The 25,532-nt window shown below is 41.6% G+C and overlaps 1 long non-coding RNA gene across 1 annotated transcript; it reads right to left on the bottom strand.

The window, feature by feature from the left end:
- Nucleotides 1-926: 926 nt before the first annotated feature.
- Nucleotides 927-1,740, bottom strand: LOC120519552. Its single transcript, XR_005631573.1, has 3 exons — nt 1,686-1,740; nt 1,177-1,374; nt 927-1,008 (listed from the first exon to the last, which is right to left on the bottom strand). It is a non-coding gene; the product is annotated as an uncharacterized LOC120519552 (long non-coding RNA).
- Between the last annotated feature and the right edge of the window lie 23,792 nt (nt 1,741-25,532).

The following is a 25,532-nucleotide window of genomic DNA, read 5'->3' as shown; positions in this document are numbered from 1 at the left end:
GTTTGTGTTAAGCACAAATAGTTCAAAAGAGACACTTAAAGTGAAAAGAGCAGCTGCTCAGGGATCTCAAACCTCCAAAAAATCCGACATAAACGCAGAGTTTGTGTTGTTTGTTGATTCATTGATGGCTACGGATACAAAATCAGCCCTGCTGACTCCATCTATCACACGACTTTGGATTTTCTCTACCAATCTGTGAACTCAACATGCAGGAACCTGTTTCATGTCTTCATCAACTTTATCCATTAATTTATCACTCAGTAGCTCCAGTAAATGCCTACAACAGACTCTTTGAGTTCCACCATTCAGTAAAGACTTTATTATTCTTTATTATTATAAAGAAGAGCTTGTTGTTCAGTGAATGGCTGACTATTGTCTTTTCTAACCACAACTCACTTCTAGATCTTTGTTTTCCTGCACTGGGCCTACAAATGTAGTGGATAAATTAGATTTCTGCTCTAAAACTGAATGGACACGGAGCTCTGTGGACACAAGTCAAGGACAGAGGATGTACCCCCTGTTCTGTATGCCATTGTGCGAACGGCACTGCACTCCCTTCCTCTGTGAACACGTCCATGTTTTGTTGTCTGATGCCTGAACAGTCGATGTGCACAGACGCACAGGACACACAGACAAAAATCAGGAGGCACGCAGTCACAGACTTGACTATTTGTGTAAAATGATTGCTGACAAAATTTATCTCACGTGGATCCTTGTGGTTACTGGGAAATGCAAAGCATAAAGATTCTCTACTATCTTAGTTTCAAGGGAAGAAAATGATTCAGTTAGTTTGAGTAGTTCATCTCTACTTTAGTTTAAATTAGAGATGGCAAGTGGATAAGTTGTGATGAGCCTCCCACAAACCAGAGTAATCAGGGAAAGATCTGAGAAATATTCTTGAGCAGCACATTCTCCATTCTACTCACTGTTATCTTCAGACTTTTGTAGATGATCTATATCATTGAAATCAATTTTGTCTTCCTCACCTCCACCTGCAAGAGCACATTTCTGAAAAGTAAGATGAAAAGTATAATGAGGTGTTAGTAACTGGAAAATACATTTCAGATGACCTGCTGCTTAAAAGAAAGGATAAGAAATATACCAACAGGGAACATGCAAAATAAAAAAAGGTTTCGTAGACATATTTGTGAATCTAAATCACAGGTCAGAACTCACAGAAGTCATTAGTGCAGAGCACAGGCACAGCAGAAGCAGGAAGGCGGTGAGTCTCATGGTGGGGTTGGCACAAAGACGTCTGTTCTGATCAACAGCAACACCTCCTTATATAGCGGATCAGTCAGGGTGGGACACGTCTACAGGGTGGGGACGAGGCCAACTGAGGAAGAAAGGCAATTCACATCGGATCTAATTTGCCTTGGAAGAAGAACACAAAGAAATTGCAGTCAAATCACAAACTGTGAAAGATCAGGTCTTCAGCTCATGCAAACTTGTGCAATTATGGTGTTATTATTCTGTGCTGGAAACATTCTGTTGAGAAGTAACAGTGTTAAACCTAAAAAGTCATCGTTTGTGTCCAATATCAGGACAAAGAAACATACATTTAAAAGTCATATCACCCCATCTTTCTAATATGAAAGTAAGAACTTGGCGTTGATTCTCTGCCCCTTGCCTTGTGTCTTCTTTCAGTTCCCTCTCTACTGATATTAAATAAGCAGAGTGTCTACCTGAAGTGCTTCAGAGGCGTCTGCACACAACTATAGTTCATCACCCTGGCAATCGTGCACCTCAGGTTGGATCCTGGCTTTGGATTAACTGACTGAGGAGGGAAAAATGATGTAAATGTTAATACACTGACTCCCAGCGCACTTCCCAAAATATGAAGGAGCTGCTTTAGCCCAAATCCCACCCTGTGAACCCCCCCAGATCACCGTTGCCCATCCAGATTGTCTTTATTATTCCCTCCGTACAAAAGGCGTGCAGACACCAAGAAGCTCAGACTACCAGCACGGTGCCCAAGTGTTTGAGGCTGTGAGGCGACCTATTGATAACTTCATGTCATGTTGGGTTTTTCAAAGCCAGAACTCTGATGGAGAGTCGTCAAGAAATGCCAAGGCCTCTGTGCTCTCCTTTACTAGTCTTGGGACTGCTGGAGTCAAAGCCCAACGCAATCTGAGCTCCTCATCCACTGGGCTGAGCCGCCATTGCTGATCCTACAGGGCTGTTGATAGCAGGCAGACATTTGATGAATTCAGTCAAACATCAGACATCTGTGTGCGTAGTTATAGGCAGGTACATACTGTCAAAATCGCAATTAGAGCTGTCAATCAAGATGATTAATGGCCTTTAAGCCCCGCCCCCTATGACGTCATACCGGAAGTCCCGCCCCGCTGACCCAAGACCGGAAGTCCCGCCCCATCGCCTCCTGATGACGTCACTCCGGAAAGTCCGGCCCCTCACGTGACCTCTCTCCTCCCCTTTGGCACCGCCCCTGGCGGTTGGTTGAAGGCCCCTGTCCCCGCCCAGACTCCGCCTTGAACCCTCCCCGGCCCCAGATTGGTTCAGGAAACTGTCAAGGGGGCTTTGATGGATGTCTGCCCCCTCCTTGAACCCTCCCTGGCCTCTGATTGGTTCCCTTTCTGTCAAGGGGTTTTGATGGATGTCTGCCCCCTGTTTGAACCCGCTCCCACCCCACACCCATCTGCCTGCCCAGGAAACTTTCAAGGGCAGTTTGATGGATGTCTACCCCTCCTTGAACTCCCCGCCCCCTCTCCCGAAAGACAAGCCCGGGCAAGTGACAGCCTTTACCTTGACAAGCTCAGACATGCCCGGGGCCTGTCCTGACTAGCTCAGACATGCCCGGGGGCTGCCTTGGCCCCCGCCCTTTCTCTAGCACAAGCTCAGACATGCCCGGGGGCTGCCTGGCCCCATTCTCTGGCACAAGCCCAGACAGGCCGGGGCCTGTCCTGACCGCTCAGACATGCCCCAAGTCGCCCTGCACCAGTCCCAGCACGTTCACGAAATTAAAATCTCTATCTCATCTTGGCCTCTCTAAGTCGAGCTGCTTTTTTGTCCCTCACACAGACAACAAACTGTCAGCTGGAAGACACGGTCTGAGTCAGGCCGCATTTAACCATAGCCCACACTTCCCGGTCCCCACACTCCTGCGAAAGCCTAAAAAGCTAAGCATTTTGTTCTCGGTTCTATCTATGATTTTAATATGAACACGCCATTAAAATATCTATCTTATCTTTGCTTTATCACTTACAGGCCAATCCTTTTCCATCTCACAGAAATTCCTCAACCAACATTGAATCAGGTTTCTCAGTGACAGACTCTGCAGTAAAAACATTCTTAGCAATGAAGCAGGTTTCTCAGAAAGAAATCAAGCAGCCGAGCTATTAGCCGACCCCTTGCAAGCAGGCCTGTGTGCTCTGTCTCTCTCTCAACACACACACACACAAAGTAAAGTCAGGTATGGGAGGACTCTGTGAGTTCGCTTGCAAACAACTGAGCTCGCCCGGTTCGAGCATCCATCCCCCTTGAGTCCAAAAAAAAACTTCTCTTTTTAAAGTGAAGTTTAGGTTCCGGCAGGAATGCTTGCATCCTTGAGCTGTGCAACTCATAGGATGACTCCCACGCCGCTGAGGAATTCTTTTGAGGTCCTTCTCGGGAGTAAAGAAAGGCACTTTGAAGCTGCTTATGTCATTTTTTCATCTCTTTTAAGGGAGTTTAGGACCATCCCTTATCTGGGCAACTCAAGGTCTGGCTGCAACAATATTCGGATCTAAATAGAGAAAGGACGCAGACCTGTGTGCTCTGTCTCTCTCTCTCTCTCTCTCTCTCTCAGCGCAGACTGGGCTGAGACAGCCCCTGCTGCAGCGTGGGCGTGATCGCCCCTGAGATCGCCCGCTTGTCAGCAGCTGTCTGTAAACTCCCCTACCCCCATATGTCAGCGGGCTCGAGACCACGCACACCCTCTGTCGATGGATCTTTTAAAGTTAAGGGATTTTTAAAGATTAGCTTGTAAAGCTTGAGATAACTGCCAGTTCAGCCCTTTAAAAATCACATCTAGTTAAATAATAGGCCGCAGTTCCCTTTTAAATCACGTCTGAGACGTCTAGCCTGGACTGATTGGTGGCTGATGTCAAAAATGTTCACCTATATACAGAGCTTAACCTTAGGGTTTATTTTTCCGGGGTCTGTCTAAAATCAGACAAAAGACACTTACTAAAAAAGAGCAAAACCCTCATTTCCTTAATTACATTGTCCTCCTGGCTGAGTAATGAACCATATACTGTACTTTCGAGAGGCCGGCCCATGCCTGTCATCCCTTACACTATATAGCATGTTTGGTTACTCTTTTTGTAAGTATAATATAATGAAGTATCACTACACTGGTCAAGAGAGACGGATTTCATGTTTGTTTTGCTCAGCTCATTTCTATCACCTAGGAGCCTTTTGACAAAAGAAACCTCTCTAAATACACTTGTGCATTTCAACGGAGATTTATAAGAAAGCAGGTTTTCTACCTTATCCCAGTTTTGTACGTGCATGTAAAAGCACAGAATTTTGATATTTTCTGTCTACTCAAAAAACTGAAAATATTTCTATTAACACAAATGATAATTAGAAATCATTTTACTATTTTTAATTAAAAAGTTAAAAACAGAAAAGCCCAATTATAATTTGTGTTTTGTCATGGGAGGGCCCTAGGGTGACACTTTTCCCCTTTATACTCTTACTTATGTAGACCTTAAAACATATTCTTACCAAAATAGTTCATCACTTCCCAATTCCTGTAACATCAGGTAATTAGACAGAGCTCCATGACAGGCAAGAGAAGATTATAGGTCAAATACACAGGGTCATAAAATAAAATAAAGTGTGAGCACCGCAGACCTCTGCCCATGACGGATGGATCTTTTAAAGTTAAGGGATTTTTAAAGATTAGCTTGTAAAGCTTGAGATAACTGCTAGTTCAGCCCTTTAAAAATCACACCTAGTTAAATAATAGGCAGTAGTTCCCTTTTAAATCACGTTTGAGACGTCTAACAAATCTAGCCTGGGCTGTATAATTTGTAATTATATTACTTAATATAATTTGTATAACAATCGATCTAAAACAAGCCTTTTTCTCTTCAAACTCACCCCACATTTTAAATACAGGTATCTTCAGCTGACCCTAAGGAAACATCTTGTGGAAGCAAGCGGCCCGCATGGCTCAGGGAGGGGCTGATGGTTCCAGCAGGGGCCGATTTCACACTTCAGCTAAATCAGGTTTCCCAGTGACGGACTCTGAGTAAAAAACAGTTTTAGCAATGAAGCTGATTTCCCAGAGAGAAAGACCAAGTGGCAGACCCAGTCAGCTTTTAGCCGACCCCCTGCGATCAGCCCCTGCTCTCTTTCTACACACAGAAAGTAAATTCAGGTTCAGTAAGCACCCCAATCGGAGGAAGGACTCTGTGAATTCGCTTGCAAACAACTGAGCCTGCCCGTTTCGATCACCCACCCCCCGCTGGGTGACCCTCAGAGAGCTCAACGGCTGGTAGTCTCAGGAATTTGTTAGGATTATGTCATGTACAAACCTTAACGTTTGATTTATCACGTTTAAAGACATGGAGCAGTCTCGTGCTACAAACGCCTTGTGTCTCTTTTTAACACTTCTGCCTGTAAAAGCTCTCTATTCCTTCTGTGGCCTCAGGTTTAATAGGGGCTTGCACCCAGGCTAATGAACAAGGTCCTGTACATGTCGAGATGCCGGCCCATACCTGCCGTCCCTTACACTATATAACATGTTTGGTTATTCATTTTGTATGTATAATATAATGAAGTTATTTTTAAAAGTAACCCCACACCGCACAAGAGAGACAGATTCCACGTGTGTTTTAGGATTTGCTGCGATCAGTGATTTTAGTGTTTTGCTGAGCTCATTTCTATCACCTAGGAGCCTTTGGACAAAGGAAAACTCTGTAAATATACTTGTGAGTTTAAACGGAGATTTAGAAGAATGCACAGGAGGCCGTAGTGAGGTGTGCTGGTTTAACTAGAGGCAGGGGTTGTAAGTAGCCCTTTTTTGCCCCTCCGAAGTTCATCGAACTAAAATCATGTTTTTAAAATCAGCAGCTTTAGCTCGTGCTAGTGACCTCGTAAATGGGAGCCAACCGCTCAGCACGCTTGTATAGCTCACAAAATAGCAGAGCTAATTACTCTTTCTTCTTAAACTAATGATCAGATATTCGGTAATTCTTAATGAAACACTAAAGCATTAGTGAACAAAAATACATGTTCAGTAGCCAAGTAAAACGACCGGTTGCTTTAACATGAAAATAAAGCATCTTTAGAAAATAAAGCGTCTAAAAGCATCTTTGTAAAGGTCCGATTTTAAAACTTTATAAGAAAAAGCCTTGTTTCCAAAGAGTTCTTTGGAAGCATCAGTGCCTTTCTGATCACATCCACCCCAAACATAGCATAGAACTTAATTTCTGTACTCCTTTTAAATGAGAATAGCCAGTATAAAGTCCCTAAAGGAACCGGAGACATCTGATATCTTTTATCCTATATCTTTTCTTGCCGGCCCAAGTCATTCAGATTCTGCTTACAACACAAATGTACGATTATTTTTCTCAAATGGCCAGTTCTTTGGCCTGCTAATCATGAAAAAATCAGATTTTATTCTCCTGACACTTTATTTGCATATTTTATTATACCTACTTGTATCGACATTTATCTATCTCTATATTTATTTTTCTGTATCAGAAGGTAGTTTAAGTCAATTTGTTTTGGGTTCAATAGATGTATTTTTCATATTTTCGATTCTTGTTTTCTTTTTTTCACATCTTCGAGCCCCCTTTTTGTTACTTCGCGCCCCCTAGCGTGGTCAGCCCAGAGTTTGAGAGCCACTGTTGTAGGGTTTTATTGGTAAAACACTCTGCGGCATTTCAAGCTAAGTTAGATTCCCTTGTTTATTCAGCCGTCCATCGGTGTTCCATTTTGTTATAAATTGTATTTAGTCTCTCTTTATTTACTAAGCATTTTATATGATGATTAGAAAACAGTTATCTTGTTCAGGCTTTAATTTAAAACAGCATTTTCATCAACAGGTTATAACCACTTTGGTAGTCAGGGGGCTTTGTATAATACAAAGTTTTAGAAATTCTGTGAATGCTTGGTAATAGCCTTTCATTTTACAGCAGTTATGAGACCCTGAAAATAAGAACGGTTATAGGAGGTTATAGTAACCTGTACACTACAGGGCTGATGAGTAGGTTTTGGGCACGTTAGGCCAATCAGGATGGAAAATGTTTTTAGTGAATAGTTACATTACATCTATTATAGGCGTTAGCACAAGGATTAAAATTTTACTAAAACTATGAGGTTTTATTCTTTCTTTTAGGTAGTCCAGGGGACATAGGACGGATGTTATTGAAAACTGCTTTTTCCCTCTGTTTGTGAAAAAGCATCCTTGGTTTTAGTAGCATTCAGGGTCAAGGGACGTAAGTTTGAACTGTGATTCCAAGAGTCAACAAGTGTCTGCAAACGTCTTGAATACGAGTCAAAGGACCAGGGTTTGTGCAGGGATCATAGTCAGGGGCAGAGTTAAAATAGATATTATTATTCCAAAATGTAACATTGACTCGCCCTATCACAAATATAAGATAGTAAAAAGTAAAATGTACAAATACTAAGTCACAGAGGAGATTAAAAAACATATTAAGAGTGGATCAACAAGGGATCACCCCAAACTCACAGCACACTACAACAGAACCTACGTGTACGGTGGTATATTATCAGCTAAACTGTCATCTGTTTACCAGTTCCACGGAGTTGCAAAGAGTTGGGGAAAAACATTATTTAACACCTGCTAGTATGATCATTTAGCGAAATGAATGAAAACACAGTTGCCTTATGTCTATTAAGCATTCGCTATACCGACCTCTTACTACAGAGCTGAAACACAACCGGCCTGGCGCTTTTAAACCATGCCTGAGTATTCTCAGAGAAGAGGCTCTGTTTGAATTTTCGACGCCGAGACAAAACTACTTGATTGTAAAGCCCGTTTGGTATGAAAAAGCTAATATTGTTTGCTTCAGTCCTATGAATTTGTACATTAATCGTCGTACACACAGATAGATGGATATAAATGCTACATCTTATATTATATCACACATGCGCTCGCTCATGCGCCTACACACGAGTGCGCGCATGCACGCACGCACGCACGCACTTGAGAATAAACTTGGAAATTATTCATAGTAGTGGGGTTAGGTTTGGAGGTGAGGGTGAGGGTGAGGGCTTTGGAAAAACCTGTTTTGACAAAGAGTTTTTAAGTTCCTTTCTCTAGCCCGAGATATCCGATCTGATTAAGGCATTCAAACTTTTAGAAAAACTAAACGCTTTCTTCATGAGGGAGGATTAACAGGGTTAGAACAAGGGATGGCTTTAGATCGATTTAAATACAAATTATAAATATATTAATTCATTTGGCATTTAGTCGTCTGCAGCGTGATTTAAAGGGATCTGTTGCATCTTATTTAACTGTGTGATTTTTAAAGGTCTTATAGCGAACTAGTTATCTCGGGTTTTACACGTTATCATGAAAGCCTTTAACTTTTAAAGACCCATGCATCTTGGGAATGGAAGAAGGGGGGCTTACGCTCAGCTGTTGACAAGCCTGCGCGCGCCTGGACTGAATCAGCGCGGAGCTGTCAGGGGAGGAGGTGAACTTACACACAGCTCCGCCCATATGGCATGCACTGACGGCTCTAGCTGCGCTCCGGGGTCATTGTGAACAGAGAGAAAGAGCCTTTCTGTGTGCTTTGACCCTGACCATTTCGCGGATGAGCACAGGGGCTGCTAAAAGCCAGGCTGCGCGGAGGGTTCCTGGCAGCTTGTATTTCACGTGCTTTGAACTACAAGCACACGCCTGCGGGGCTGCAAAAAGCTAAACTGCATGTCTTTCTGTGTGCTCTGCTGAAGGCTTTTAAACTCAGAACCTGTCTGTGAAAGGATTTTCACAGAGATGGGAAGGAAAAGGCTGTTTTGTCTTAGATAAAATACAAGGGAGTTTACAAATGATATAGCAACGATTAGATAGATATTTTTTAAATAATTGTTACATAGATACAGGGATTCTTACCTAAAGCAATATTGTCAGGAACGGCGACAAGTTAGATCGGTCCGAACGGAGCCTGTGTGTGTATGTCCCAGGAAGTGGAGGGACCAGACATCATGTGACACCTATCGGTGAGGCTTAGGCATTCCCTTCAGTCCGTCTGCAACATGCCTGAACATGTCTTCGGAAGAGGTGGGTCTGGGAAGTGGTTGGGGGTGGTGCTGGGTTCAAGGGGCGGGTGGTGGGGGTTCAAGGAGGGTGGGGCACCCATCAAATTGCCCTTGACAGTTTCCTGGGGAAAACAGATGGCAGGGCTAAAGGTCAACAAACAACAGGTGGTTGGGGGAGGGGACTTCCTGTCATCAATCAACAGGGACCCTGATAAAGGTCATCAAAGGTCAACAAAACATCCGGGGGTGTGGGGAGGGGACTTCCTGAAAGGTCATCAAAGGTCAACAAAACATCCGGTGGGGGGTGGGGGCGGGACTTCCGGTCTTCGATTAAAAAGGCGGGGTTTAATCTCATCAATCAAATTTGGATTAAATTTTGACAGAAGCCGCCTGACATTATACTACTTGCCCCTGACTATGATCCCTGCACAAACCTTGGTCCTGTGACTCGTATTCAAGACGTTTGCAGACACTTGTTGACTCTTGGAATCACAGTTCAAACTTACGCCCCTTGACCCTGAATGCTACTAAAACCAAGGATGCTTTTTCACAAACAGAGGGAAAAAGCAGTTTTCAATAACATCCGTCCTATGTCCCCTGGATTACCTAAAAGAAAGAATAAAACCTCATAGTTTTAGTAAAATTTTAATCCTTGTGCTAACGCCTATAATAGATATAATGTAATTATTCACTAAAAACATTTTCCATCCTGATTGGCCTAACGTGTCCAAAACCTAATCATCAGCCCTGTAGTGTACAGGTTCCTATAACCTCCTATAACCGTTCTTATTTTCAGGGTCTCATAACTGCTGTAAAATGAAAGGCTATTACCAAGCATTCACAGAATTTCTAAAACTTTGTATTATACAAAGCCCCCTGACTACCAAAGTGGTTATAACCTGTTGATGAAAATGCTGTTTTAAATTAAAGCCTGAACAAGATAACTGTTTTCTAATCGTCATATAAAATGCTTAGTAAATAAAGAGAGACTAAATTCAATTTATAACAAAAATGGAACACCGATGGACGGCTGAATAAACAAGGGAATCTAACTTAGCTTGAAATGCCGCAGAGTGTTTTACCAATAAAACCCTACAACAGTGGCTCTCAAACTCTGGGCTGACCACGCTAGGGGGCGCAAAGTAACAAAAAGGGGGCTCGAAGATGTGAAAAAAAGAAAACAAGAATCGAAAATATGAAAAATACATCTATTGAACCCAAAACAAATTAACTTAAACTACCTTCTGATACAGAAAAATAAATATAGAGATAGATAAATGTCGATACAAGTAGGTATAATAAAATATGCAAATAAAGTGTCAGGAGAATAAAATATGATTTTTTTCATGATTAGCAGGCCAAAGAACTGGCCATTTGAGAAAAAATAATTGTACATTTGTGTTGTAAGCAGAATCTGAATGACTTGGGCCGGCAAGAAATCATATAGGGTAAAAGATATCAGATGTCTCCGGTTCCTTTAGGGATTTTATACTGGCTATTCTCATTTAAAAGGAGTACAGAAATTAAGTTCTGTGCTATGTTTGGGGTGGACGTGATTAGAAAGGCAAAGATGCTTCCAAAGAACTCTTTTGGAAACAAGGCTTTTTCTTATAAAGTTTTAAAATCGGACCTTTACAAAGATGCTTTTAGACGCTTTATTTTCTAAAGATGCTTTATTTTCATGTTAAAGCAACCGGTCGTTTTACTTGGCTACTGAACATGTATTTTTGTTCACTAATGCTTTAGTGTTTCATTAAGAATTACCCGAATATCTGATCATTAGTTTAAGAAGAAAGAGTAATTAGCTCTGCTATTTTGTGAGCTATACAAGCGTGCTGAGCGGTTGGCTCCCATTTACGAGGTCACTAGCATGAGCTAAAGCTGCTGATTTTAAAAACATGATTTTAGTTCGATGAACTTCGGAGGGGCAAAAAAGGGCTACTTACAACCCCTGCCTCTAGTTAAACCAGCACACCTCACTACGGCCTCCTGTGCATTCTTCTAAATCTCCATTTAAACTCACAAGTGTATTTACAGAGTTTTCCTTTGTCCAAAGGCTCCTAGGTGATAGAAACGAGCTCAACAAAACACTAAAAATCACGGATCGTAGCAAATCCTAAAACACACGTGGAATCTGTCTCTCTTGTGCGGTGTGGGGTTACTTTTAAAATAACTTCATTATATTATACATACAAAATGAATAACCAAACATGTTATATAGTGTAAGGGACGGCAGGTATGGGCCGTCATCTCGACATGTACAGGACCTTGTTCATTAGCCTGGGTGCAAACCCTTATTAAACCCGAGGCCACAGAAGGAATAGAGAGCTTTACAGGCAGAAGTGTTAAAAAGAGACACAAGGCGTTTGTAGCACGAGACTGGTCCATGTCTTTAAAGGTGATAAATCAAAGTTAAGGTTTGTACATGACATAATCCTAACAAATTCCTGAGACTACCAGCCGTTGAGCTCTCTGAGGGTCACCCAGCGGGGTGGGTGCTCGAAACGGGCAGGCTCAGTTGTTTGCAAGCGAATTCACAGAGTCCTTCCTCCGATTGGGGTGCTTACTGAACCTGAATTTACTTTCTGTGTGTAGAAAGAGAGCAGGGGGCTGATCGCAGGGAGGTCGGCTAAAAGCTGACTGGATCTGCCACTTGGTCTTTCTCTCTGGGAAATCAGCTTCATTGCTAAAACTGTTTTTTACTCAGAGTCCGTCACTGGGAAACCTGATTTAGCTGAAGTGTGAAATCGTCCCCTGCTGTAACCATCAGCCCCTCCCTGAGCCATGCGGCCGCTTGCTTCCACAAGATGTTTCCTTAGGGTCAGCTGAAGATACCTGTATTTAAAATGTGGGGTGAGTTTGAAGAGAAAAGGGCTTGTTTTAGATCGATTGTTATACAAATTATATTAAGTAATATAATTACAAATTATACAGCCCAGGCTAGATTTGTTAGACGTCTCAAACGTGATTTAAAAGGGAACTACTGCCTATTATTTAACTAGGTGTGATTTTTAAAGGGCTGAACTAGCAGTTATCTCAAGCTTTACAAGCTAATCTTTAAAAATCCCTTAACTTTAAAAGATCCATCCGTCATGGGCAGAGGTCTGCGCGGTGTTCACACTTTATTTTATTTTATGACCCTGTGTATTTGACCTATAATCTTCTCTTGCCTGTCATGGAGCTCTGTCTAATTACCTGATGTTACAGGAATTGGGAAGTGATGAACTATTTTGATAAGAATATGTTTTAAGGTCTACATAAGTAAGAGTATAAAGGGGAAAAGTGTCACCCTAGGGCCCTCCCATGACAAAACAAAAATCATAATTGGGCTTTTCTGTTTTAACTTTTTAATTAAAAATAGTAAAATCATTTCTAATTATCATTTGTGTTAATAGAAATATTTTCAGTTTTTTGAGTAGACAGAAAATATCAAAATTCTGTGCTTTTACATGCACGTACAAAACTGGGATAAGGTAGAAAACCTGCTTTCTTATAAATCTCCGTTGAAATGCACAAGTGTATTTAGAGAGGTTTCTTTTGTCAAAAGGCTCCTAGGTGATAGAAATGAGCTGAGCAAAACAAACGTGGAATCCGTCTCTCTTGACCAGTGTAGTGATACTTCATTATATTATACTTACAAAAAGAGTAACCAAACATGCTATATAGTGTAAGGGATGACAGGCATGGGCCGGCCTCTCGAAAGTACAGTATATGGTTCATTACTCAGCCAGGAGGACAATGTAATTAAGGAAATGAGGGTTTTGCTCTTTTTTAGTAAGTGTCTTTTGTCTGATTTTAGACAGACCCCGGAAAAATAAACCCTAAGGTTAAGCTCTGTATATAGGTGAACATTTTTGACATCAGTCACCAATCAGTCCAGGCTAGACGTCTCAAACGTGATTTAAAAGGGAACTGCGGCCTATTATTTAACTAGGTGTGATTTTTAAAGGGCTGAACTGGCAGTTATCTCAAGCTTTACAAGCTAATCTTTAAAAATCCCTTAACTTTAAAAGATCCATCGACAGAGGGTGTGCGTGGTCTCGAGCCCGCTGACATATGGGGGTAGGGGAGTTTACAGACAGCTGCTGACAAGCGGGCGATCTCAAGAGGGGCGATCACGCCCACGCTGCAGCAGGGGCTGTCTCAGCCCAGTCTGCGCTCTGAGAGAGAGAGAGAGAGAGAGAGAGACAGAGCACACAGGTCTGCGTCCTTTTCTCTATTTAGATCCGAATATTGTTGCAGCCAGACCTTGAGTTGCCCAGATAAGGGATGGTCCTAAACTCCCTTAAAAGAGATGAAAAAATGACATAAGCAGCTTCAAAGTGCCTTTCTTTACTCCCCGAGAAGGACCTCAAAAGAATTCCTCAGCGTGGGAGTCATCCTATGAGTTGCACAGCTCAAGGATGCAAGCATCCCTGCGGAACCTAAACTTCACTTTAAAAGAGAAGTTTTTTTGGTCTTAAGGGGATGGGTGCTCAGCGGGGGCTCAGTTGTTTGCAAGCGAACTCACAGAGTCCTCCCATACCTGACTTTACTTTGTGTGTGTGTGTGTTGAGAGAGAGACAGAGCACACAGGCCTGCTTGCAAGGGGTCGGCTAATAGCTCGGCTGCTTGATTTCTTTCTGAGAAACCTGCTTCATTGCTAAGAATGTTTTTACTGCAGAGTCTGTCACTGAGAAACCTGATTCAATGTTGGTTGAGGAATTTCTGTGAGATGGAAAAGGATGGACCTGTAAGTGATAAAGCAAAGATAAGATAGATATTTTAATGGCGTGTTCATATTAAAATCATAGATAGAACCGAGAACAAAATGCTTAGCTTTTTAGGCTTTCGGCAGGGAAGTGTGGGGGACCGGGAAGTGTGGGGCGCCTATGGTTAAATGCGGCCTGACTCAGACCGTGTCTTCCAGCTGACAGTTTGTTGTCTGTGTGAGGGACAAAAAAGCAGCTCGACTTAGAGAGGCCAAGATGAGATAGAGATTTTAATTTCGTGAACGTGCTGGGACTGGTGCAGGCGACTTGGGGCATGTCTGAGCGGTCAGGACAGGCCCCGGGCCTGTCTGGGCTTGTGCCAGAGAATGGGCGGGGGCCGAGGCAGCCCCCGGGCATGTCTGAGCTTGTCGAGGTAAAGGCTGTCACTTGCCCGGGCTTGTCTTTCAGGAGAGGGGGCGGTGGGGAGTTCAAGGAGGGGGTAGACATCCATCAAACTGCCCTTGACAGTTTCCTGGGCAGGTAGATGGGTGTGGGGTGGGAGCGGGTTCAAACAGGGGGCAGACATCCATCAAAACCCCCTTGACAGAAAGGAGAACCAATCAGGGGCCGGGGGAGAGTTCAAGGAGGGGCAGACATCCATCAAAGCCCCCTTGACAGTTTCATGAACCAATCCGGGGCCGGGGGAGGGTTCAAGGCGGAGTCTGGGCGGGGACAGGGGGCCCTTCAACCAACTGCCGCCAGGGGGCGGTGCCAAAGGGGGAGGAGAGAGGTCACGTGAGGGGTCGGGACTTTCCGGAGTGACGTCATCATTAGGCGACGGGGCGGGACTTCCGGTATGACGTCATAGGGGGCGGGGCTTAAAGATCATTAATCATTTTGATTGACAGCTCTAATTGCGATTTTGACAGTATGTACCTGCCTATAACTACTTGTGTGCATTCATCAGGACAAGAGGCAGAACATAACTGACAGTTTTTAAAATAAGGGAATCTGTTTTAATATCAGAAATGTAATTAATAAAATGTGCCTCTGTATGATCTTACAAATGATAAATAATACAATATGAACTATTAAAAAGGAAAGATTGAATGGAGTTAATGACTGAATGTGCAAGGCAGTCTATTTTAAATGCAGATACAGAGACTTTTATTCGGATTTTACTGTTAATTTTTAGACGATTGTTAGAGAATGTGGTAGCAGCAGTTGTAAACACAAATATTGAAATGTCTTTTAGTTATCTTAATTTCTTTTAAAAAGGAATTGAAATTGTTCAAAGCATTCTCGTAACGAGATGTGCAGCATAAGACTGTAGTTTGCTAATTATTTCATTATCTTTGAGTAGTGAGAGAAGCGCTATATAAATGCAAAGAATTATTATTATTATCTTTTATTTTAGAACATTTAATCATTTTATGACTGTTACACCTATTGAAATTGTACAAAGTATTTTCTTAACGAGATGTGCAGCATAAAACTGTAAGATGTTAATTGTTTCATTTTCTTCTGCTTTTGGCACATTTCAGCATTTTATTACACCTATAATGAGTGAATTAAAGATTGTACCTGCTCCCATTAATTGCATTAGGACTTGCTCTGTCCTGCTGCCTGAGGCATTTAAGAAAAGAGGAGGGAAAGTGAAGCACAGCAGCAGTTAATTCTGAGTGAAGATCGGGCCGTAGTCTGAGGTGCAAGTGCTCTGAGACTGTGGACTGTGTCTTCTATCAGGTCAGGTGAGTGTGAGGGTAAAAGTACAAGAGCTGGGGTGGAGGACACATGTGGGGGTCTAAGTAACAAAGAGTATGGTGTGGGCATAAAAGTGTCCATGTTTTGGGATAGGATCAACTTAAAACCCTTCCACTGTTAAAGATTTGGCACAGCAAGCAGGGTTTGTTATTCGGGGAGCAGACCAGATTAGAATTGTAGACTCAGGAAAGTCCAAGGCCATAGTGAAACCAACTATCTGCCAGTGGGGTAGTTGACTCAAGAAGGGACAGTAGAAAAAGAAAAGTCCTCATGGCTTTTCATACTGACATGAAGCAGTGAAGTGGACGCGCTCTGTACAGATGTTAGATTAGGAAATGCAGAGGAACTCAGTCAGATGGTGAGGGAAGGGAATGAAAAAGCAACAGATGGGATCAGTGGAGTGACAAAGGCAGTAAATGAATTCGAAACAGATAATGTTGTTGGTGTTTGAGTGTTGAAAGTAAAAAAGGCTGGCAGCTGCAACACAGGGCAGGAAAAGCATAAAGCACTGACACACAGAAAAGTCACAGCTAACACTAACAGCAGACGAGGATCAGGAAAAAAGAAGCACAAGCCGTGTGCAGTAAAAGTCAGGGCAGTGCTCATTTTGACCCCAACAAGTGGACAGGTGACATACATGACACAGATGAGTGTCCACTGGCCATCAATAGCATCCCTCAGAAACAGAATGTTGTAAGTGACCTCATCTTGTAGTGTGGTCATCTCCAGTTAGGCCTGCAGAAGCAGTATGCCTGTGTTTATAGGCTTTTGAGTTGCTGTCTGCTTGACACACAAGAGGGATGTTGTTGGTGGCTTTGGAGCAGAAACATCAGTAAAGAAAAGCAGAGTTGTAGAAGCAAACAGGAAAAAAGGACAGAAATAGTGATAGAGTATTTAAGGAGCAAGTCTGAAGAAAAAGAAATGTGACAAACTAATAATATGAATAATGACAGCACAGAGTTAAAGAGTGCAAAGAGTGAGTGTTAAATTTTTAGTTTTCAAAGCGAGTTCTTAAAATCTGTAAAGGTAACACAGGAGAACTGCAGCCCTGTAATGTCTTCTTTGAGCCGACAGCAAGTTTACAGTCGCCAGGACGGATGAAAGCTGCAGCTCTTACAAGGTCCTCAGTAGAACATTTAATAACAGCTCAGAATTTAAGAGACGGTGATGTGAGTGACCTACAGGCTGAGCTGGAAAGGTAATCATAAGAAGGTAAGAACACAAGAAATCTGACAAACAAGAGGAGACCATTCAGTCCATCAGGCCCGTTTGTTTAGCTAATAGCTAAGCTCTCCCAAACTCTCATCCTGATTCTTCTTAAAGGTTCTCAAGGTTTCTGCTTCAACTCCATGTCTTGGTACTTTGCTCCTGAGTCCCATAACTCTTTATGTAAAGAAGAGCTTCCTGCTTCATTTTTAAATGCACTGCCCCTTAATGTCCACAAGTTTGTGATTCACTCTTAAGCTGAAAGCATGTACTGGATCTCCTTTATAAAAACCTTTGAGAATTTTAAATACCTGGATGAGGCTCCCACACAGTCATCTCTGTTCAGACTAAACACGTTTAATTCTCTGAGCCTCTCACAGTAGGACATGTCCTTCAGTCCCATGATGCACTGGGCTGCTCTTCTTTGTACAGCTTCAAGTGCTGCTATGTCTTTCTTGTCAGAGTGCTGTTAGCTGATCACTTTAAAAAGTAATCTGAATAAAATTAATTTTTATAAGTAAAATTATTCCTGAGAATATGGGGTTCTGTTATGCTGGAACATTTCTGGGTGGTTACTTTACATTATAATGTTTCTAGAACTTCTAGAATTTCCTTGTTTTCATCTTTACCCACTTCTATGTGGGAGTCGATGTTCTTGACCAAGCTTCTTGATACAATTTGGTCCTGCAACTCCTCACCTTTTCTTTCAGATCTTCTTTTACTTTGCCCATCCACCTCATGTTTTGCTCTGCTCACTTTCTCTTCCCCTGCACTTCAGTTCCCATTATTCATTGTCTCTCCTCATCTCATGTCCATACTACGCCATCCTACTTTCCTCTACTTTCTTAGATATCTTTTTCACTTTTCTTGTACCTTTTCTCATTTACTATTCTGTCCTTTTCTTTAATGCCACACATCCATCTCCACGTTCTCATTTCTGCCACATCCAACTTCTTCTCCTTCTCTGCTTCCTTACTGTCCAGGTCTGAGCTCCATACGACATTGCTGGTCATATCACAGTCTTTAGAACCTGACCTGTAACCTTCGTCTTAATTCTTTGATCACACGATACTCCTGATACCTTCTTCTAAGTGGGTTTCTCTTCATCTAGCTTTCCATCTTGGGCTAACACTGACCTCAGATATTTTAATTTCTCCATTCATTTCTCTCTATGCTGTGGTTTCTATTACACACCTGAAAGAAAGGGACAATATAAGTTGAAAACATCATCGCACAAATGCAATATTATTTCAAAACGAACAGTGTCCTATCAGCTGTAAAAGTATGGCATTTCTAAATATTTGCTTTTTTTCAGTCTGATTCTCTCAGTCAGACTGTATATTTGTCTCTTATTCAGTGGACTTAAGAACATGCAGGTGGCCAGATGCTGTGTGCTACAACATGCTGGCGGTGATCAACGCACATTTTAAAAAAGAAAGAGACAAATATATGTGACGTTTTGAAGAAATCATTTTATGACACGATTTACCTTTATTTATTTCCTTACTTCCTAAAGCCTAAAGTCACAAGTAGTGTGCAGAGGGCATGCTCAAAAATGCGTGTAATGCCATGAAAAGTGCCTGCTGACACTTTAGTATGCAAGCAATGGTATGTGCATTCTAGCTCCGACGTAGAAGGGAGCTGAGTTTACCTCTGTTACAGCGTGTCTATGTGAAAACAGCAGTGTCAGAAGGGGGGTGTGGTGTGTTTGGGCTCGTGAACGCGGCTGAGATAATAAAACTGACTAAAAAAAAACAAAAAAACAAGGCTAACCTTTACAAGTATCATAAATTACACCGGCTGTTAGAGACTGGAATCAAATGTATGCTTTTATTCTAAAATAGTAAGACTAAGAGCAGTTTATTTCCCAAAACGGAGTGGTGCAGGATCGAACTCACGACCTTTTGATTCCCAGTTGAGAGTGGATTCTATTGTGCCGTAGAGGTCAATCATAATAAACAGCTGTCAATGTCGCATGTTAAGGCGGCTTTTTGTTTCTGCAGTTATATTTTGAATAAAAGTGCAATTGTTGTGTTAGATTTGTACCTTCTGTGAAAGTATTTCTTTGATACTTCAGGCTTCATACATCATAAAGTTTATGCCTACATTTTGTCATCTACTACTAGAATATAAAAAACGTCTCTGTTTTAACAATGTGTTTGCACAGATTACTGTAGCAATGGAACAGACATGAAATGCGTGTGTTCCAAACAATGATCTATTATTTCCACTCTAAAACTCCACTTCACTCCCAGAAAATCAATCAAGGCATGAGCTGGGAGAAGTTTGTGCACGTTCTAAGTTGGCGGTGGGATGGAATAGCCGGTTACTTGCAGCTTTTCTTTTATCAGCACATTTAGATTAACAAAAGACGCTGGCGGAGAGGTGAGAACAGTTTTAAGAAGCGATTTAAGGTGGGACGGATTTAAGTTTTTTCGTAAATCCGTCCCCTCTTAAATCGCTTCTTAAAACCATTTTCAGTTCAATGTGTCACAGAAGTGTAGGGTGATACCCACTGCCTTCACATGGCAGACACTGGGCATAGAAAAGGGTTGGACCTGAAGGGCACTTGGTGGTCCATGAAAGTGATGCCGGTCCACACTATTATGTGCTGTTTGAAGTCAGAGTTACGCCACAGGTGGATAAGCAAGAAAGGTGACTTAGGGTCTCCAGATGTGTGAGGAGTGTTACAAAGGATGGTTTGTGAGCACAGCTTTACTCCAGACACACTTGTACTCATATAAGGAGAAGAGACAGCCACTGGCACCTTTTGAATGTCGCCTTCCAATGATACATGCGTTTTGATGAATTGTTTGGTACAAATAAACAGATAAATAGTGGACCTGGGGTAATTTACAGAAATAATTTAGACGAGTAAAAGATTAAACTAGGCAGATTTAGCGAGAGGGGAGGACTTGTCTCACTTTAGACATCCATACATTATAAAGGGTTTGTAAAATTTTCACGACAAAGAAGCTAAGCAGAGTCACATTTTCCATTTGGATTTTTTTAGCAGGTGGTGTGACACTAAAAATCTCTCATCAGCCTCTGCTTTGGTATCATTTGGACAAATATGTAAAGTAAATGTGAAGCCGAGGTGAAGTGCTTTATTTGAGGATCTAAAAGAAACAAATATGGTTGAAATAAAACACCTGCAACCAGGCCACAAACTGTCTAAACCCTCAGTGAGTCGTTTGCTTTCTTTTAAACCAGTGGTTCTCAACCTGTGGGGTGGGCAAAGTAACAAAAAGGGGGGCGAAGATGTGAAAGAAAGAAAACAAGAATCAAAAATATGAAAAAAAATCTGGTGAACCAAAACAAATTAACTTAAACTACATTCTGATACTAAAACAATAAATATAGAGTTAGATAAATGTCGATTAAAGTTAAGTAGGTATAATAAATTATGCATTTATATTTCAAAAAAATATTAGGGGGGGCACAATTAAAACTGTTATGAAAACTCGGGTCACGAATACTTAAAGGATGAGAAACGCTGTTTTAAACATTTGCCTCTCTTTCTGCCTTTTTCTTCTCTCTGCCTTGATTTTCTTTGTGTGGTGCACACACTCCACCACACTTTAAAAGCACCGCCACACTCATGGCACACATCTAGGGGGCATCTGAAAACAATTCAAATAACCAACTGGGGTAAACCTAAAACTCTCAAGTACATCAGCCCTTCAAAATAACAAGAAATCAGGGAAAGAGCAAAGTGAATGGTTAGAAAAATCTCAGCAAATCACCCCAGCACACTACAGGCTGAAATGTGACAGTTTTGCAGGTGAAGTACGCAAATAACTACAAACATTTAAATAAAATGAAGGTAACAGAAAATAATTGTAACTAAAGGCACAGGACAGCTGCAGTTTACAACACCTTTCAAAGTTATGTGTCTTATCTCTTACCTCACTTAAATAAAGTGTGCTTGCAACTCCCATACTGCAAAACATTTGTGCCATTATGAAAGAAAAAACAATTTGTTCTGATTATTTTGTGGACCACTTATGTCAGCCTCTTTGATTAAATTAGATAAACTTTATCAATCCTAGGAGAAATTCAGACACATACAGCAGCAGAAACATAAAAACAAGAATACAGACTCACAGGACAAATAATACAGCCAATCAGTCAATGTAAATACAAATAAATAAACAAATGAATAAATGAATGAATAAATAAATAAATAAATAAGTGTACATTGTGCAGTTATTTTAAAAATGGACTTAACCAATAAATTGAGTAGAAACATTCGTTTGTCACATAGCATTGGGTAAAAAGACCCCAGAGGCTCTTCTTAGCACACCATGGTGGAATGAGCCTGTGGCTAAAAGAACTCCAAAAGAGTGCCTCCTGAAGGTAAAGGAGGGGATTGCTCTTGGTGGCATCCAGTTTTGCCCCCTTCCTCTTTACCTCAACAGCTTCCAGTGTGTCCAGGGTTGGCCCTGTGATGGGGCAAGCTTTCCTGAGAAGTTTCTTCAGGCCTTGTGTTTCTTTTGCTATCTATAGCTTTCTCATTCTCTCTCTTTCTTTCCCAGGTCACGAAGCAGAAGCAGAAGTAGAAGCAGACAATGGCCGACAGTGAGATAAATCGCGTTGCCGTTTGTCGAAGAACTCCAGGTACTCGACAAACAGATTCAAAAACTCCTGTCCAGACGAAGGTACCTTAGAGACTTGAAGGCTCGGCTGATGGATAAACCATCCTCGACATCTGAAGTCGATGTAACATCAACCCCACCTCGTGCCGCTCAATTCCAAGGGCAAGTAAGCTTCACCCCCGCGCCTCGCAGGAACGATGATGACACCGATGAAGACCTCGGCGTGTTTCAGCTATGCAGGCAGGGGTTCAAGGCTAGAACACCTCCATCGGCACAGGCGAGCATCTCAATCCAGAACCGGTTCGACCCTCTCCGCGTCCCCAGTTTGCCTTCAACCCCGGGTGATGTAATTGTGGTAGGTGATTCGATTGTACGAAACCTCAATATCACATGCCCTAATAGAAAATCTTTTGTTTCTTGTTTTCAGAGTCAGAGATGTGATGAGACATGCGCCGACCGTCTATGAGAAGCACAAGAGGGCAGTTGGATCCATTATTTTACACGCTGGCGTAAACGACATAAGGCACTGACAGTCGGAGGTTCTCAAGGCTGACTTCGCAGCACTAGCTAAAGATACGAAGGAGAGGACCCCATCGACAAAAATTATCATCTCGGGTCCACTACCTCGTTAGACGATCAAATGAATACTACAGTTGTCTGCTGGGATTAAACAACTGGCTGAAAGGCTTCTGCGAGACTCAAGACATTGGGTTTATTGACAATTGGGACCTTTTTTGGGAAAGGCCGCGTTTCTTCAAGCGGGATGGACTGCATCCGAATAGATTTGGCGCCCTGGTCCGCTCCGAAAACATTGCTAAGGTAATTCATCTATCTTGACTGTCTATTTCTGCTTTGAACCCCTTCCATAATGCTACTGCTTTGCTAGGACATAATGGCTTAACAAAGTCTTCCGTAAAAGTGCACAACATTAATAATCTAATAACCAATCTTAATGCACGTAAAAAATCTAGGCAGTGCGGCATAAACACCAATAATTTAATTGCAATTACTACTTTAGATCAACAATGCAATAAACTATAAAAACAGATTGTAGATTACATAAAAAGTACAAACAGAGCGGCGTTAACAAAAATAACTTAGTTTTTGTTCCGAATACCAATAATGCGCATAGAATTCAGCTCTGCCCTCCAAACATTAAATATGGCACTATTAAATGTTAGAGCTTTAAGTAACAAGACATTTTTTATAAACGATCTTATTAGTGATAGAAACATTGATTTTATTGCACTAAGTGAAACGTGGCTTAACTCAGATGGCGCGGCTGTTTTAATCGAATCTGCGCCTCCGGATTACAGTTTTACTCGTGCAGACCGCCAGGGAAAAAGGGGGGCGGCTTGGCAAACATTTACTCGAGCCGGTTAAAATGTAAAGATGTTAGTTTTGGTAAATTTAACTCCTTTGAGTATCTCGCCGTTGTTATTCATGGAGATTCTCACGTTCTAGTATTATCCGTGTATAGACCTCCTAAATTTAACGCGTCTTTCTTTGAGGAATTCTCTGACTTAATGTCAATTTTAATTACGAACTATGACACACTCCTAATTGTCGACAACTTTAACTTTCATGTCGACAATCAGTGTGACCAAAAGGTAAAGGAATTCGTGAACCTCCTGGACTCTTTTGATTTGAGGCAGCTCGTTAATCAGCCTACACATAAAGCAGGTCATACGTTATACGTTTGTTTTCAGTCGACTAGATTACTGTAATGCACTCCTCTCAGGACTACCCAAAAAAGAGATAAATCATTTGCAACGAGTGCAGAATGCAGCTGCTAGAATCCTAACTAGGAAAAGAAAATCCGAACACATTTCTCCAGTTTTGATGTCACTACACTGGTTACCTGTGTCATTCAGAATTGACTTTAAAATTCTGCTTATGGTTTATAAAGCCTTAAATAATCTCACCCCATCTTATATATCGGAATGTCTGACACCTTATATTCCAAATCGTAACCTTAGATCCTCAAATGCGTGTCTCCTTAGAATTCCAAAAGCTAAACTTAAAAGAAGTGGTGAGGCGGCCTTCTGCTGTTATGCACCTAAAATCTGGAATAGCCTGCCAATAGGAATTCATCAGGCTAATACAGTAGAGCACTTTAAAACACTGCTGAAAACACATTACTTTAACATGGCCTTTTTAAACTTCACTTTAACTTAATCCGGATACTCTGCATGTTCAATTCATCATAATAACTATTCATAGTGGCTCTAAAAACCGTACTAACCTCTACTCTCTCTTCTGTTTCTTTTTCTGGTTTCTTTGTGGTGGCGGCTTGCGCCACCACCACCTACTCAAAGCATCATGATGCTCCAATATTGATGGACTGAAAGACATAAGTCTGCGTGACCATCATCATCAAATCCTTCCGTGGGAACCCTAAATACAAAGAGGACTGTTTCATTTATGTTAGGTAGATTGCCCAGAGGGGACTGGGTGGTCTCATGGCCTGGAACTCCTGCAGATTTTTTTTTTCTCCCCCCGTCTGGAGTTTTTTTTTTTTTGTTTTCTCTGTCCACCCTGGCCATCGGAACTTACTTATTCTATGTTAATTAATGTTGACTTATTTTATTTTCTTACTGTGTCTTTTATTTTTCTATTCTTCATTTTGTAAATCACTTCAAGCTACATTTTTTTGTATGAAAATGTGCTATATAAATAAATGTTGTTGTTGGTTCCATCAGCTTGCTGCACACATTGAAAAACCCGAGTCTCCTTAGCAAGTCCAGTCTGCTGTGGCCCTTCGTATCCAGATCCACTGTGTTTTCAGACCCGTCCAGTTTGTTGCTCATGTGAAACCCCAGGTACTTGTGGCTCTTCACTATTTCAACGTCTCGCCCTGACTGGTCTCAGAGGCTCCTTGGCACCAACTTGATTTCATCTTCATCTCCAGACCTGAAGGGTTCTCTTCTTCATTTTCATTAGAACTTTCAGTTGTTTTATAATCCATGGCTTATTGGTGCAAAAACAGTGCACTGTCTTTAGGGGTCTGTGTTATCCACACAAAACTTGATTGAGTCTATGATTGAGTGTTTCAGTTCCTCAAAGTCCTCACTGTGCAACTTACAAAGCACTTCCCAGTCAGTGTTTTTTAAAGGCCTCCTTCAGAGCTTCCTCACCCTCCATTGTCCATCCCTTCATGGTCCTGGTGGTGGCTATAAACCTCTGGTCAATGGGTTTATCTGCAGGTATGAGCCACACCAGATTATGGTCTGATCAGCCTGAAGGTGGCACAGCAACAGATATGATAGTATTGTTTAAACTTCACTACTTAATGTCCTGTAGCAAACTCCAGTCAGCTAAATCTCTAGACATCTTCCTGACTAATGTGACCTACAGTAACTCTGACATGTCCCTTCCTTTGATGTTGCTCATTTCAGTCTGAATGTTATTCATCACTTACAATGTCACTTCTCCTGCTCTCCTTCCTCTTCTGTCTTTCCTGAGGGTTTCATAACCACTTATGTGATGTTCCTCTGTATCCCTCTTGTTTAGCGATGACTCCATCAAACTTTCAATACCTGAATCTCAAACCAGTTCTGATATCTCTGGTTCATGCATTTTATTTCAAAAGCATCTCATGTTAAGACGTAAGGACTGTGACGTATGGAATGTCATCTTTTGTGTAGCTGGGTGGTCTTCACAGTTTACTTTAAATGTTTGTGCACATCCAAGCTCTTACATTGTTTTTTCCCTTTTTTTCAATGTGGAAGGAATTGGCTTAGAAAATGAAAAGCTCTTGTCAGGCTGTGCCTTCATCCCACCATTTTAAATTCTCATTTTGTATTATTATTCTTTTTTTTTTTTTGTCTGGTGCTGAAAGAATCTCACAACAAATCAATAATTTAATTTTAGAATTTTGTTTGTTTTAAAGATCCTAAAATTGTTCTTCTGTAAGACAAATGCCCTGATGGTTAATGTCACCATAAAATAATAAATGGTGTGTTTAACTTAATTGGAAGTTTCTTGCCATTCCAGATGTGATTTGCATTATAGCTGGGGGCTTCTTTCA

Source organism: Polypterus senegalus, unplaced genomic scaffold (genome assembly GCF_016835505.1).
Source record: "Polypterus senegalus isolate Bchr_013 unplaced genomic scaffold, ASM1683550v1 scaffold_1071, whole genome shotgun sequence".
Taxonomy (NCBI): Eukaryota; Metazoa; Chordata; class Cladistia; order Polypteriformes; family Polypteridae; genus Polypterus; species Polypterus senegalus.
The sequence above is the reverse complement of the archived record's forward strand: the minus strand, read 5'-3'. Positions and strand labels throughout refer to the sequence as shown.